Source organism: Anopheles merus, chromosome 2L, assembly GCF_017562075.2.
Source record: "Anopheles merus strain MAF chromosome 2L, AmerM5.1, whole genome shotgun sequence".
Lineage (NCBI taxonomy): Eukaryota > Metazoa > Arthropoda > Insecta > Diptera > Culicidae > Anopheles > Anopheles merus.
In genome coordinates, this window is record NC_054083.1 from 45751429 (window position 1) to 45767375 (window position 15947).

The 15947-nt window shown below is 45.8% G+C and overlaps 1 long non-coding RNA gene across 1 annotated transcript in view; it reads left to right on the top strand.

The window, feature by feature from the left end:
- The window catches only part of LOC121594436, a 130991-nt gene that overhangs the window by 55126 nt on the left and 59918 nt on the right, over window positions 1–15947 (top strand). The window contains exon 3 of the long non-coding RNA XR_006004972.1: window positions 8673–8709. This is a non-coding gene — a long non-coding RNA (uncharacterized LOC121594436). The remainder of the gene's footprint in view (window positions 1–8672; window positions 8710–15947) is intronic.

Consider the following 15947-nt stretch of genomic DNA (forward strand, 5'->3'; position numbering starts at 1 on the left):
CGAGCAAGAGCACCGAATGAATGCGATGGACGACTTGTCACGTTCACTTGCCACCTACAATTATTTCACTATCCTTTCTTGGTGTCCACTGCTGTTTTTTTTTTGTTTTGTTGTCTCTTCTGCCTCTGTTGTGCATTTTATCCCTTGGCAACTCAATAGCACCGACAAGGGAGATGTCTTCCGACACACAGACGCAGCAAAATTCATCGTTTTCTTCCAATCCACCAATCCAATAAGCTAAGCGACCATCCAAACCCAGACCAACAATCTGACCAAGTGGACGTGACACTTCCCTTGCTTTCGGATCGTCCCGAGCAAGTCAGTGGGAAAATGCATTTTCACTTTTCTTTGCTTCCCACCCGGCCGTGGTTGTGTGGGGACTTTCATCACCAGGCAAACAGCCAACACCAAATCCCTCAAAAGGACTCCACCGCTGACAGTGTCAGTGCGCAAGAAAGTCTTTGCTGCAGGATGCTGCTGCTGCTTCTACTGCTACTGCTGCATCCGAACGCGAACAAGAATAATCCCCAAGCGCCCTTTTCCCATTCTACCCGTTTTTTTTGAGGTGAGATGAAATGAATGAAAATCCACTTTTCACTCCCGCACCTCGAAACGAGGCTGTCACTCGCCCCGTTCGGTGCTGCCGAACGGCGTCGAAAGACAGTCGGAAAGGATTATGACTTTTTTTAATTTTCTTCATTATGTGTGTACGGTACGGTGTGGTGCCGTCGTTGTCGGCGGAGCAGTGCTGCTGCTGTTGGAGCATCGTCATCGTGGCGGTTGTCAAATCCGCTCTGGGTGGAGGCTATTGCCTAAGGACACGCTCGTGCACGCTCCTTCAGTCTCTCCATTAAGTCACACAGCCAAACACACACACACCCATACACTGGCTGTTGAAAACTCAAAACGGTTTTGTCCGCGATCGAGAAGCATCGAAGCTGTGTGTGTGTGTGCCAACACGCATAACCGAAGAACACACACACACACACAGATCCGCTCGTTCTGCTTCATCGCCAGCTAAAAAGGATAAGTAGGTGGATGGAATCCTTAAACGAGATTCCGCTCCTTCAGGGAACTCCTCTGCCAAAGGGACGAAGTGTTACCGACCGAGTGGACCCATTCGCCGCCTCCCATTACCCTGTGAGCTGTTTCCATTCTTTCTTCCGCTTCGTCTTCTGACCGACGCATTTTCCTTCCCGCGATGGCGTTGAGATGATTATCTTTTATGTCTCGGCGGAGGATTTCCGCCTAAGTGCATTCTTGCTGTCTTGATGCCCTTGTGTACGATGCCGGCGACGGTTCCGTGTCAGCAGTTGGCTGGTGGCTGGAAGGTGGTTGTGACCGTTTTCTACCAATAAGGAGAGTCGTCGGGCTTTCCGGTTGGTCGAATGTGTTGCGATACCAAATTGAAGCAGGAACATTTTACGGGTCTGGTTTGTTGGGATGCTTAAAAAGGCTTGCCTTTTTGCTAATGGTAATTAATACAAAAGGGTAACGGGTTGTAAAGACAAATAAGACAAATTAATAACGAACGTCGAACAGCCTTCACAACGCAATATTCAACTGACAATTCTAAGCAAGATTTTCTAAGATTTTTATAAAACTATTACACAAAACCTTTGAACTGTAGTAAGGTTTATTATTACTTTTTCGAATTAAAGACAAAAAGCACAGACATGTGGAGGGGAAAAGTTAATTTTCACGCTTACGCGCTCGGAAGGAATCTAATTAAGAGCACAACGCAAAAGGTTCCAATTACCGATCCGATTATTCTTCAACCGTTTCGTGCGCAGGGGGGGGGGGGCACACCTGGAGGGTCTATCGCACAGGGAGGAACAGCGGTCGAAACATCCGGCACCAAGGCACCAAGGCGGAAATCCACAATTGAAAATGATTAATGACTTTGAACAGTTTCGCTTGCCCTGTCTTGTTCCAGCTTGTTTCGTTTAATTTTTACCTCAACCTCCTCGATGGGCGGAATTTGGGCAGGGAGGAAGCAGCGGCAACCTTTAAGACTTGAAAAGGGACGTTCGTGTGCAGGAATGGGATGCTCTATTCTTTGGTTAACCCCAAAACCGGATAGGCTGGATGGGTTTCGTTGGATAATCTACGGAATGTGGCAGCTTTAAGACGGCTTAATAGAGGAAACTTATTGCTTATTTCTTTGCCCTTTCTTGCACCCATAGCCGCAAGTCTTACAGAAAGAAAAAGAGAGTGAGAGAGAGAGAAAGAGAGAGAGAGAGAGAGAGAGAGAGAGACAAAACAGGAAAATGCGCCTATTTGTCACTCCAGCTGCTTCTTCCCCACGGCTTAGCACGTCAGGTTGCAAATCCTCGCGGGCTTGACAGTTTTTAACGTTTCAACGGCCCCGCAAGAAAGACAGTTAAACGAAGCAACTTTACCAACAGCAACAGCAAAAACTGCTCCTTGGCTGACAGCAAAGGCTCAGCTTGAACCATTTTTATCGCTCCATTTGTGTCCTGCCCGCGTCCCCGTGTCAAATGCAAACCGAAGCAAATGCAATCGAAGAAGAAGTTGTCCTTCTTATCATCCCCGGCGACGCAACCCCGAGCCGGGTGTAAACCAACAACAAAAACAACAACAAAAAAAAACAACACAAACAAATGGAAACTTCCAGCTAAAACGGGAGAAGAAAAATGATGCTGTTTTGTGCAAACTTTTCCCTTCCCGCCCCCGGAGAGGGTTGTTGGTGCCACTGGCCGTCGTCCCGTGGGCGAAAGGCGAGGTGTTATTTATGAAATCGTTTATAATTTCTTCAACACCCTTCCATTCGTTGTGGGGACGAGATAGCGTTTGTTCCGTTTGCTCCGTTGGTTTTCTACTTCACTGGTTTTGGTCTTTTTTTTTTTTTGAGGAAAAAAGAAAACGAAACGATACCAAATGGTGCACGAACACGAACAGCAAGTCTGGTGATAAATCCTTTTGCTCACCCGCTGAGGTAGGCGAGCAGATAAGCGCACCGCCGGGTGCAGTGTAAATAACGCCTCCGTGCAAGCGTACAAGCGCAACGTACGCACAAAGCACACGATGCAGTTTGCTGCCCGGTGCTATTGTGTGTACCACAACACCTTTCATTTTGTGTTAATCCTTTCACAAGCACACAAGCAAACGATAGCTGATTAGACAGAGGAAAAAGGACAGGATGAACCGTAAACAAACAACTGCACAAAAGGCACCGTAAAATGTGTTGTGGATGAAAGGATAACGGGGCTGGTCCCTATGGAGCAGGAGGCTTACCGGTGAAACTCTTCAACGTGCGAAAGGTAAACACTCAGTTGTCAGCTCATTTTGGGAAGAGGTTAATTCAATTCTGCTCTGGAGTATATTTTTGACAAACTTGTAGGGCGAAAATTGATGCCAAAAATTGATCTCCTACCATAAGAGGGTGATTTCAACTTGTTATCTCAGTGGACCAATGTCAATCAGTTCAAAATGATACCAGTGGATTGTTGAAGGTAAAAAAAACTGGGGAAAAAACGTCCCACACTTTCTTGGGATTTGTTCGACTGAGTTTCAGATGAGAAGACGAGACGAGAGGCTTTAGAACAATATTATGTCATAAGCAAACAAACGTTGTACAGATTACACGAATCAGACGTTCTAACATTGATTAAAACAGTTGTCGTTTTCTCTAGTGATTAACATTCCTACAACAGTGATGATACTGCAAGAGACCAATTACTAAACAATTTTTCCAGCTGTTCTGCATCTTTGAACATTGTTGAGCATAGAGTTTCATTCCAACAGAAGCTTATTTAGTACTAATTCCATGCTGAATAATTACATCATAAACACGACGTTAACAACACAATGAACATCGCAACATTTACTCCGAGAATCTTCTTCACAAGCACCCAATTACAGATATCCTCGAGAACGAGCGCCAAGGTAACGGTCCCATTCATATTGTGCAACTGTTTCAATGCTGATAACTTCCCACCCTTATTGGTTGCATTGAACTCTCGCTCTCTCTATACCACTATTAACTTATGTCTCCTCTTCACTCCCCGGGCTGCATGGGGACCAGTAACGGGTCAAGCTAGCTCGCAACGTTGTTGCTGACTTTTCCCTTCTCTTGAGCAATAAATCGTCACTAATCGAATGATCGTGCAGTGACTTCTAACATCTCTGAGCGTGGTATTTCCCACGCAGCCAAGCCCTTCCTCGGTCCAAGCCCTTATCGCCGTCAGGACACACTTACACCCGGTAGCATTAGTTCACTGGAACTTTCTTGACCTCTAGAATTATGAGCATCATCATAGCAACCCACCACCAAGCACCTAGGGAACGTACGTACGTACGGCTGGTCGTTGCTGGTCGAAGGATGCTGTGGCCTGTCACGCGCCACTTCACCGGCTAGCCAATATCCTAATGCCCTCCGGTGCTTGTTCGACGATGCGATGCTAACTTTTTCCCAGAACCACACGCACATAAAAATTCCTCAACCAGAAACAATATGCCCCTTGCGGAACGGTGCCTGCCTGCGGCCGGTGTTAGTCTGAGTTCTGCCATCCTATCGACTAAATGGAGGGTTCGAAGGGTGAACCTAATGGAGGTGAACCGATGGTTGAGGTTATGAATGAGCAAATCAGCATTAGCTATGCTTTCCCGTACCAAACCTGCCAGTTCTTTCCTGTCGTTAGCTGGTCTGGTCTTCGTCTCGTCAAATAAAATATGAGCCGATCATTATCACCATTTTGTCTTGCCATGTTGTGCACACAGTGTTCGACAGACTCTATTGACAGGTGCTGCGCGTAAATCAAAATCGAACAAATTCTTTTGACACCAGCGCCAGCAATTTCGGTTTTTGGCGTTAAAGAGAAAGCAACAAAAATACAGAAAAGCGAATATTGATGTTCCTAAACAACGATGTCTATCAGGACCCTGGGGGAAGGTCCAAGAACGAAGCGATGAAAATCATCTGCTGCTGTGGTGGTACATCGTTGTCTGCCACTGTCACTGTGGTCGACATTTCCATGTCAAATAACAAATCAAACTCAACCACCATATGGTATCGTTCACCACTACGGCAAAGTAAATAGAAAGATTACACCGCTCGGAGCGAAACGAGCATGTTCCTTTTGTCGAGTCGTCGTGAGAAAAGCATCATCCCTCTGTGCCGATGTGTGTAGTACACGATAGAGATCTCGATTTATTGAACCGAACCGAGCGCCCGGCTTTTGCCACGCAAACCCCTTTTCCTTTGCGCTGGTATTGATTTTCTCCATTCCAGTTGCCAGTTGCAGCACACGCATTGTCGTGCAAATAAAAAAAAAAGGCCGTATAAGCTTTTATCATCGTCCGGGCGGTGATGATGCTCGCACTTGTACGCACTACTTCCAAGCGTACGTACCGGTCCGGTTGCTGGACTAAGCATCGGGTGGACATGTTCGCTCTTTGTTGAGATGAATAAAATACTGTTTCCAGTAAATTGAAGCCACACGCATGAGCAGCCACAGACATTAAGAGGCCTCCTCCAGCGTGTAACCACTTACCGGATGGAGGGAAGGATAGATTTGTCTGTGCCGCACTGGGTCGGAAATGGACCAGCCAACCGCTAGCATCGATCGGCTGGCCCGGTTGTGGTTGCGGAGTGTGCTGTTGATTGTAGATTGTGTCTTATCCGCTACAATCTGTGTGATGTAGAATATGCAATTCAAGTCAAGATCCCACTCTGATTGATGTGGAAGATGCAGTGGTTGGGCCGTGTGGTTCCGGATGTGAGACGTTTCGATTGCAAAATATGTCTCTCTCGCTCTCTCCATAGAATTAACTATTCAATTGTATAATATTTACATTGTAGATGCTTCATTTTCATCTTCAGTACTTATCGAGTCATTCGTTTCATGTTTAGACAGCAGTTCCAAGCTTTAAAAACAGTTCGTAAACTGTTTAACGTCCTCAAGATGACCGTCTGAAAGATTTCCTTTTTTATTCCTGTTCACTCTTCCATTAACTACTTTTAAAACTCAAAACTTTTAAACACTTCCACTGGCCAGTGATGAAGACCAATTCCTTCGGTACACAAGCAAGCACGGAAAGGATAATGGTGCCCCAAGGATTACCAACCCTCGAATCATTTTAACCCATCCGGACACCAGATTTCCGCTGCACTTAGCGTTAGCTTACTGGGTAGTTCCTGTCGCTTTAGCTTTTGTTTGTTCGTGCTCTTTGTTTCAAAGAGGGTGCAAACATTACGAGAGAAAGAGAGAGAGAGAGAGAGAGAGAGAGAGAGAGAAAGAGAAAATCCTCCCCTGAAGTTATTGCAAACGCAAACAGCTTCGATATGAAAGCGTTCGATGGGTGGAAATTGACGGCTAAGTAAACGCCCTATCTCTCTCTCTCTCTCTCTCTCTCTCTCTCTCTCTCTCTCTCTCTCACTCACTCTCTTTCTCTCTCTCTCTCTCTCTCTCTCTCTCTCTTAAAACCTCTTTCAAAGTGAGTCGCCTTCTCTTGGCGTGCTTTAAGGTGAAATGACGAAAATGTGGAGTGCCTGGTTATGATGAAGCACTATGGCTAGTGATGATGACCACCATGGATGAGGGTCCCGGGAGAAGTAAGAGCCTGAAGAAACAACTTTATCCTTTTTGAAGGGCACGTTGAAGATGTACACGGGCAAAGAAAAACGAAACCGTGTAATTTGAAGCAATTACCCAAACACGAACCTCGCACCCGGACCGTAGCACACGCCCAGGTTCTGTTCAGAAAAGAAGGCACTAGGGGTGGAAGTTGTGTGCCAACCGAAACGAAACACCGCCCAGGAAAGTGGTATCTTCCGGACGTTGTTTTAAGCGCAATACGGTTTGGCGCTGTTGCAAAATGGGAGCGCACGGGTTGCGAGATGGTAGCAAAGTTTTCCCGCCCGAACCGTGCAGCAACAACTCGCTGCGTTCGCTTTGCTTTACAACCTCGGCAAACACCTCGGTCAATGGATTTTCATCCATTTACTGCCACGCGGCAAGTAATGCTCGAGATGGGAACGTTTGCGATGAATGCCGAACGCTTCCGATGCGATGCTTCAAGCCGGGCCCGCCCATTGTTAACCTGGGTCGGGGCTTGGCGTGCTGGCTGGCACCTTCCACGCATCAACCAGCCAGCCGCCAACCAACCCTCGATTCACTGCCTGCTACTTGAGTAGCGAAAACTGAACGAGCTTGCCGGGGTACTTGAGCGCGCACAAGCGCGCAAGTGGGTTCTTCAAGGAGTGCACCCACAGTGCACCAAGGAAAGGGGCAAACTTTTAACCATCTTCTTTGAGCTCTTTCGAGCTGGCTTCCTTGCGTTCGGGGGAAGATGAGCCGGTCGGTTCACTATGGACGCCTTTTTTTTGGTACACAGAATAAGACACAGAGACAAAGCTGAGAGGCGTTTTTTGCACGGAACAGGGTGGGTTTTTTCTTCATATTTTCTGTTCTTCTTTTTGCCCTCTTTGCGTCCTCTCTCGAAAAGCTTGCAGTAGTTAAGAACTTACCCCATCAGCTTTGTCTAGCTTAATGCACTTATGACTCACGCGCACACTCACCGCTGCCTACACCACGCAAGCACACTTCCGGGATGCATTAAAGTGCAGTTTTGCAATTGCGGGCTTGCTACCGGTGCCAGCGTGTATAATTGCTCGTCTCCATCCTCCTCCCCAGCCACCTCAGACACAGGGACTGACTCCCTCCAGGGACGCGTCACCTGCCGGTGTGGAATTCAATTCGATCAATCTGTTAAGTGGCGTGCTGGCGTGCTGGCGTGTCACTTCGAACACTGTGACCTGCCAGTCGGCTCTAGCTCGGATGACGGTGAGACGCCGGTTGGCATATTAATTTGCCTGATTGTTTCATACACTTTGTACATTTGCTGACATTTGTTGGCCAGTGTCAAGGCAGGACAGGAGACGCGGCGGTCCGATTCGCGACACTGATTATGATGATGATGATGATGATGATGCTAGGTGGCACACGATAATGCTAGTTAATAATTATGTGTCTAATTATTCCGGTAATTAATAGATACCTCAACTATTAGATCAGCCCTCTCGAAAGCTCATGATTGCGTTCGGTTGCCACCGGCGCTTGCTGACACCTGACAGCAAACGCCCGTACTGCCCGTACCAACACACACACACACACCGCGGTGATTGGGTGAGGGAATTTGTGTGCATGGATTTGCTAAAATTTGTTGAAGTGGATTCGAAACGTCTCCGTAATTTGACACTTCTGCAGCAGCACTCGTTTCATTCGTTGCCACTTCACCCAGCTCGAAAATCTACTACTAATTGGCAACACTGTAATTAACCACAGCAACCGCCCAGCGGTAGCGTTTTGATAGTGTACAGTCTTTTAGTGCGAAAGAACTATTATCAAGCGTGTGCGTGTGTGTGAGGGGGTGGGTTGATTAGATTTCGGTTATTTTTGGGAAGGGTTTTATGGTGTGTAATGTGCTGCCACTCAGCGCTCGAATCGTTTCCAATCAGCGTTATGGTCGGTGGCAAAAATCCAAAATAATGAATGGCATTCATTTTGGATAGGTCACACTTATTAATTACTGTTTCGGTTTAGTTTTAGCTTCGATGAGCTGTATTGTGGCTGAATATCGATATTTATAAGGGGGGTTTTGTAAAGTGGTAGATGAAAATTATAATATGTAATTTCTTTTTATTTCAGAGTCCTCTTCAAACTAGTGCTAGAATGGAGGAATGAGGTGAGTGTTTATCATTAATTTCAAATGCCAATTTATTCCCTCAGAATTAAGTTTAACTCAAGCGCCATCCTAAGCCCATTCATTATTTTTATATATTTTACTGTTTTCCAACATCAACTTATCTTAACATAATTGGCTTTTTTATCTTTTTTTCATTACGGGGGCAAAACGAGTACCTTTTACTTGCTTTATCTTGTTGCCCTTCCCAGCGGTACTTGTTTTCGGTGTTAAAATACGACAAAAAAAAAAACGAGAGCGCATCAAAAACACCACTAGCTTCAAATGATCATTTCGTGCGCATTGTTTTTGAGCTCTATCGCTCTCTTTATTCATTCCTCTTTGTAAAAAGGGGTCGCCTTTGTCCTGCCAATCCCTAGCTCCATTGCAAATCCATTGGCACAAAAACCCGCGCCACAGCCAGAAGACAGCGGCCAAACGGCGCAACGTGGCAGCTAGTAAGTTTTCTTTTCTCTCCCCCAAATTGTTTCCTTTCCTCATCGCTGCATCCTGCCTGTCCCCTTCCGTCTTTTGTTTGTTTGTTATTGCAAACCGTGGGAACCGTGCTGCACTGGCGTTGGTCGTTTTTGGTCGAACCCTCTACCACACGCTGCAAACGACGGGTTGTGCCATTGTTGTGACGATTGCAGCTCTGTTTTGGTTTTGCTTATCCACCGACGCTCTCTGCTCGCAGTGGAAACGTGTGTGTGTGTGCGCGCTTTTTTGCCCTTCACCAAAGCGGGGAGTGAAACGTGATTTGCAATTCTCAGCATTTATTGCCCTCATGGTAGCACGGGTCCTTCCAGCTCAGATACACATGTTGATGACTAGATGAGCAAATAATTGTTCAGGTGTGCAATTTTCACGACGATGCTTACACAGACACCACCATTGCCGCGTGTGCTGTTTGTAGATGTAATTGTGCACAAGTTGTTAAATGTATTTATTTCCGAAACAGATGTGCGGTATTGTTTTAAAGTGTAAAGTGTTAGAGTAAATTCATTTCCTGTAAGAGTATTTTTATCAAATTTTTAAAATGGAAGGTTTATTTTGTGATTCTTCGACACGTCGACATTTCTTCCACTTTACAAAGAGTGATTATCAACCAAAACCTCTGAATATTTTACTGCTAAATGAGCCGTTACAGCTTGAAGCATGAAATCAAATAGATTGTTTTTCGTGGTAGCGCTAGCGGTGTTTAATAAAAAACCACAAAATCTAATCTCGCTCTCCATGCCCGAGGTGAGGTAGGTACAGCAGGTTTCAAAACCAAACGAAACCGCAACAAACACGTGATTGATCTGCACTTTCTTATTAGCAGCAAGGTAAAATACTTTGTGGAAACAGTTTGAAAAAAGAGAGCATACTCACGGTGCTCTTATTATTATTTACAATATTACTGACAACTTTTGTTCGTTGTATGCAGCAAGCGCCTGAATGTATGCAATGTAATATGTGAGGCAATTGTTACAATGATTTTTACGAAAATGTGGGCACAAAGCATGTACCTTGTAATAATTGCATGAAAGAGTATCTTCAAATTTATTAGCGTTAGTGTTAGATACGTTTAAATTACTTGCGTCAAACCCTTATTAGTTGTTACTACTAAAACAATAGAAATAAACATACACAAATAGCAAAAAAGGCATGCAACTACGAGATGTTTGTTTAATTAAAAATGACGAATGTAAACAATGTCATTGATACTTACTCCTTTTTTATCTTTCATATAACCTAACCATTGGACCAAAATTTCAACATCATCTGAGCGATGTTCTATTGCCATCACTGTCATAAGCTTCATCGTATTGCAAAACTCACTCACATTGCTACCTCAGCAGCTAATCAAAGCTAGTATGTATTCATTTTCATGTGCCGCATTCGTTAGACTTTTTGCCTTTCGACACTCGTATCAAACCGAAATCCGTCCAACCGTCAAGCACAGCCACACCCAAATTCAGTTCCGTTTCATCTTACTTCAAATGTCAAGCGGCCGGAAATTGTACCCATTGCGAAATGGGGATGGCCCCAAACCATGGTTACAGTGCTGTACTCATTTACTGACTTGTCTCAGATTGGCACAGAGGATGGGAGGAAAAACCCCCTCATGTCAATGATGTTTCCGGTTGTACATCCTGCTTTAACCTTTAACCTTTTTTTTTTTCGTTATTCAGGCTATGCGAAGAACATTCCATCGATATCATCATTTGTCGTTGGAATTGGCCAAACCTTCCCAGGGTGGCTGCTTATCAGTCCTCTACCGTCTGCCAGGGGTAGCTCATTTTCATTTATTTTCCCAGCGCACAGCACACGAGGGCACACAGTAGCATACACCGCAACTGCATGCCATCAAGTAGCTTGTATTACTTGTGCAAACTCATCTTATTCTGCTCCGCTGGGGCACGCTTGGGGACGATGGTGGACGGAATGGTGTGATACAAAGATTGAAAGAGGAAAAAATCCTTGCACGTTTCTTCATTAGGACGGCACTGATTCGAGATTGCATTCTGCTTGCCGTCTCCACTCACTCCGGCACGGTAGCTGCTACCTCGAAGTTGAAATTACCCTCCCAGCAGCCATCGGAACACACCGCAGGAGATGCTCCGAAAATAAAGGGCAGAAAAAGGTGGGGGAAATGTATCGGGGTTTTTTTTTTTGGGAGGAACTAAGCCAAAACCGAACCAACAACCACAACAAAAAAAAAGAATGCGCCCAAACTTCGAGCGACAATTCGACTCAAACACTCGTGTGCAGGCAATGAAAACGGCTATAAAGATAAATGAAAGATAATGGAAAGTTATTTCCGCTTTCGTGCTCTGGGCAGTGATTTTATTGCGGTGAGGATGAAATCTACTCCTGAGTTAAAGCACACTGACACACACACACACACATACCTAGAGACGAACACATGTACATGTACAACATCTTTTTTTTTTGTTGCACTTGATGTCAATCCACCCGGTTCGGGGGGAAAAATCGTCCCGACGACTGTGTATCGCGTGCGAGGCAACGGTGTCCTTCAAAGGATCCGCCGTGCCCGTGCTCGTGGCTGATGGCTACGAAATTGGCTACAGCAAAAATCCATCCAACGGCAAAGTGCACATCGGGGGCAATCAATGGCTGCAATCTTGGTGAGGAAAGAGTTTTCTTTTTCTTTCTTCCAAACCGGCGCTCCGAAACGAACTGGACGCGACGTGCATTCCGCATCACGGCGTACAAAACAGCAAGCGGTGAATCTTTTTTGCTTGCGAGACCGAGAAACAAGTTCAAAAACCCCGAGCATAGCAACACTTTCAAGTACGGTGCATTCCCACGAGAAGCGTGCATGAATATGTAACGCACGGCGCCGGCACACGCCCGGGCGGGTGTATCATCGCTGACGAAGCATTCCGTTGCTCGGCTCGAATGCTCGGTGTTCGTGACCGGAAGTCGTGCTGGGTGTTTCTTTGTGTGTATCCAGCATATCTTAGTCCTTTCTTAAGCTTAAAGGCAATCCGTTGCTTTAAAGTTGGTGTTAAACGAAACTTCAAAGAGGTTTTCCGTTTACATTGCTTGCTGTTGGACCTTTTTTTTGCCAGCCATTCCGTGCGAAGGGATGGAAGTGTTCGATAATAATTACCATTTTGTACAGAAGTTGTACCGAGCCCTTTTTTGTTGCTTCCGTTGCTTCCGTTCCCTGTTCCTTCTGGCCGCCTGTTTGAGCGAGTGGAAAATTATGATTTTAATTAGAAAAAGGTGTGCATCCCTTTTTTTGCAGTGACCTTTTCATTTTTGTCCCTCGGTTTTTTTTTCTTTCGGGGAAATTTTTCGGAAGGCAAATTGCAAACAATTAAGCGGTAAAGTAATGTTGGTGCACACTGTTAGGATATGAGTTTACGTTGAATACCATTTTGTACGCAATTATTAGAAATCCTAACCGGTAAATAAATAATGCTTTTCTAATGCTTTCTCTCTGACCAGGAGGAAACAAGTATTCTGGAACGACTTTCAGTATTTTAAAACCTCTGTATCATCTTTTTAACTTCTTCCTTTGCATTACTGCTGCCAGCACAAATAGCTACATTTCCAATCGTTACCCATTAAGATGCTCCGTCTCGGGGTGAGTCGTTTATGTTCGAGTTCGAGTTGAATTCACTTTTCATAACAGACCCTTCGATTCGATGACTTTTAACATTCGCTGATGACGTTTCGATGGGCTTTAGGCTTCGGCAACTAAAAGGGCGTTTGAAAATCCCCTCCGGCTGCTGCTCAAAATTGAAGGCTTTCCAGCAAGTTTCTCTTCCCTTTTCATGCTAGGCTAGAGGGGACCGAGGGGAAATAACGGTCATTACCGTTGCTCTGTTTACCATTTTATCGACTGTTTCAAGACGCTCTATCTCTCTCTCCATTCTCGCCTTTGAAGCTAGTATCGCCAAGGCGAACGTAAGCGGGCAGATGGTAAGGAAACCAAACTTCCTAATGAGTCTTTATCGAGTCCTTTTGCTTGTCCCCTTCAGCCGACAGCTTCGATGCTAAGGTAGGTGCAGCTTAAAACGGGGAAAGGAAACAAACTTTAAGTATGCTTCTTATCTTCTACCTATCGATCTACTTTCGGTTGCCTTTCGATGCGCGGGGCAAGTTATCATCAGCCTCACTGTTGTGTGGGGTCTTTTTTTTTTTTTTTGTTTCTATCCACGCTACTCACACCCTTAAAAAAGAATACGCTTCTTTAGAGCAAAGCAAAACATTGTTTAAGCCTGCCCTAGAATCGCTGCCTACTTCTTTGCGCAAGTGATTCGGAAATCGAAACAAACAACGTAAAAGCCGGCCAGCCCGTTGGGACACTAAGACCTTCGGAAAACATTCCTCAGCCCAGCACCAAAGAAATGGCAACGTAATGGACGCTAGAAGGATGGGGAGAGAGAGAGAGAGAGAAGAGCGCGTATTGATTGAAAGAAAACTTTTTCAATAACAAAATAAACGTAATGATGTTTCTTGGGCCTGTTCTTGGGATTTGGTATTTTATCGTTTTTTTCTCCCTCTCTTCTCTTGATGTTGCTCGCTTTCGCAAGACACTGATCTTGTTCTTTATGACTTTAGTTGCTGCACGGGCTTTTTGACCATTAGAGCGAGAACACCTCCCAAAGCTTTCACGGTTCATCAGGGCTCACGGTCAGAGACGGTGACTCAGCTTCCCGGCTCGTTCCAGTCGCTCCCGATCTCGGTCGAGAACGGAAATGGATAACGAAAATCTACGCGACTACATCTCCGGTAAAGTGGCTACCCAAGCGGTAGTGGTTCGGAAATTCGCAAAGAGTCCGCTGCCGTGCATGACCATCTCCAAGCTGGCGGTGATGATGATAATACTCCAACTCGTGGCGCTTTACCAGTCCCGTTCAATCAATTCATTCCATGCAGCTTCACATTCGATCATTCGCACCATCCAGCCAGATAGGCCTCGGTAACCTCGGTAGCATTGTTTTTTTTTGCCACAGCAAGAATGTAACCGTACACGGCGAAAGGAAATAATCAGAAAATGATTGATTATTCGTTACCACGCTGCTGCCGTAGCATGGCCCACTACACTGTGCTCGGCACATTGCCTACCATTCAGGCGCAAATAAGCGTGCATTCGCAGACAAAAACTATACACAACGAAATGAAGCGTGAAGAACAAGCGAACCGAGTGCGGAAATGACGTCCATGTGTGTGGCGAATGAGTATGCCAAGTTTTGTTGCGGTTTCTCTGTTCTTTTTTTTGTTTTTGTTTTGGGTCAGCCCCGCAGAGCGGCAGATAATTCTGACTTTGACAGTCGGATTCGACGCCCAGGCGGTGATGCGAAACGTCCATCCATCACCGGCCAGTTATCGTTTATTAACACCTCAAAGCAAAATCGATCAAAACAGAGTGTAGGCAGGAGGCCTTACTTGTTCGTGAATGTGTACAGTGGTGTTTACTGTTCCTTGACGGCAAGAAAGTCCTCGGCAATCACATACTGCAAAGTCATACACGTTCGTGTGTGTGTATTGCCCTTGGATGCGTGGCAAACATTGCGCTCCGGAGAGCCACCGTTAGTGGTGCCCCGTATGTGATTGATTTCCCTCCGTCCCGAACATGACAGCGCAGTGGAGGCGAAGTTTAGGCTTCATGTCCTACGCTTACCGGCTATCGGAGTGGCCCCGGAGGCACTTGAGAAACTTTAGTGTTGGGCAATCGATTTAATTGCACCATTCGGGACGATTTAACGACGCAAGCGAAGGCACAACACTTTTGGGACGCGCCAACACCCGGGACGCTTGTCGCTGCCCTGAAGGCAAACGGTACGGTTTTCTTCGGTCCGAGTTTGCTTCCCACCCCCCCCTAAAGGCACAAAGTAATAATTTTGTTTATTTCCTTCATGCCCACACACAAAAACACAGGCACACAGCTGAACAGCTAAAGCGCTGCGTGAGGATGGAACAGGCACACCCCTAGCGGGCTGGGACGCTTGTTTTCTTTTATTACTTTTTATGAGACGTAAATAAATATTTCGCGACCGGTTCGGGTGCTTCGGTGCGGTGGGCGTGATGGAAGAAAAAGCGAACGAAAGCGAACGAAAAAACAGCCAGAGAAAGTTATCTTTGGGCAAGATTGGCGCAAGATGGGAAATTGTGCCCAGCGCCGAAGATGGTGTGACCATCTCGCCTGTGCCGTGCCGTGCTGTGGCCTGCGCTGGCGCAAGGTGGTGGTCGTATATGATGCAATAAAACCAAATTACTCTCACTGTCTTCTTGCTTGTTGCCCCGGGCCCGGAAGCGGAAGGAATCTGCCGGAAGAACAACCCGCAGCGAACCGGAGAAAAGAAATTAAACGAATAAATGAAGTTTACGTAGCAGCCATTCGATTCCGTGTCAATTTAATTAGATCCTTAAGGTGTAACCCGCCATCGCTAGCCCAACGGAGCGCTGCTTTGCATGTAAAGCGTTACTTTCAACGTTCGAAGCAGGGGAAATAATTTCATCCATAATAAAAACATCACACTTTCGGGCCCCCTAAGCCGACACACTTTTATGCATGCCGGGAGTGAGTTGAAACGTTTCACCATGATGGGTTTGTGGTTGTAGCGGCTCAAAATTCATCCCCCAAAGCCTCGATATCGTCAAAACGATGGCGTCCGAACGAACGGTTGGCAGCTCGGTTTGATAAATTACAGATTTGTGATAAATCGTTCGTCATAATTTGCACTGAATGATAAATTTGTTTTTTTTCTTCCGTTTGGGTA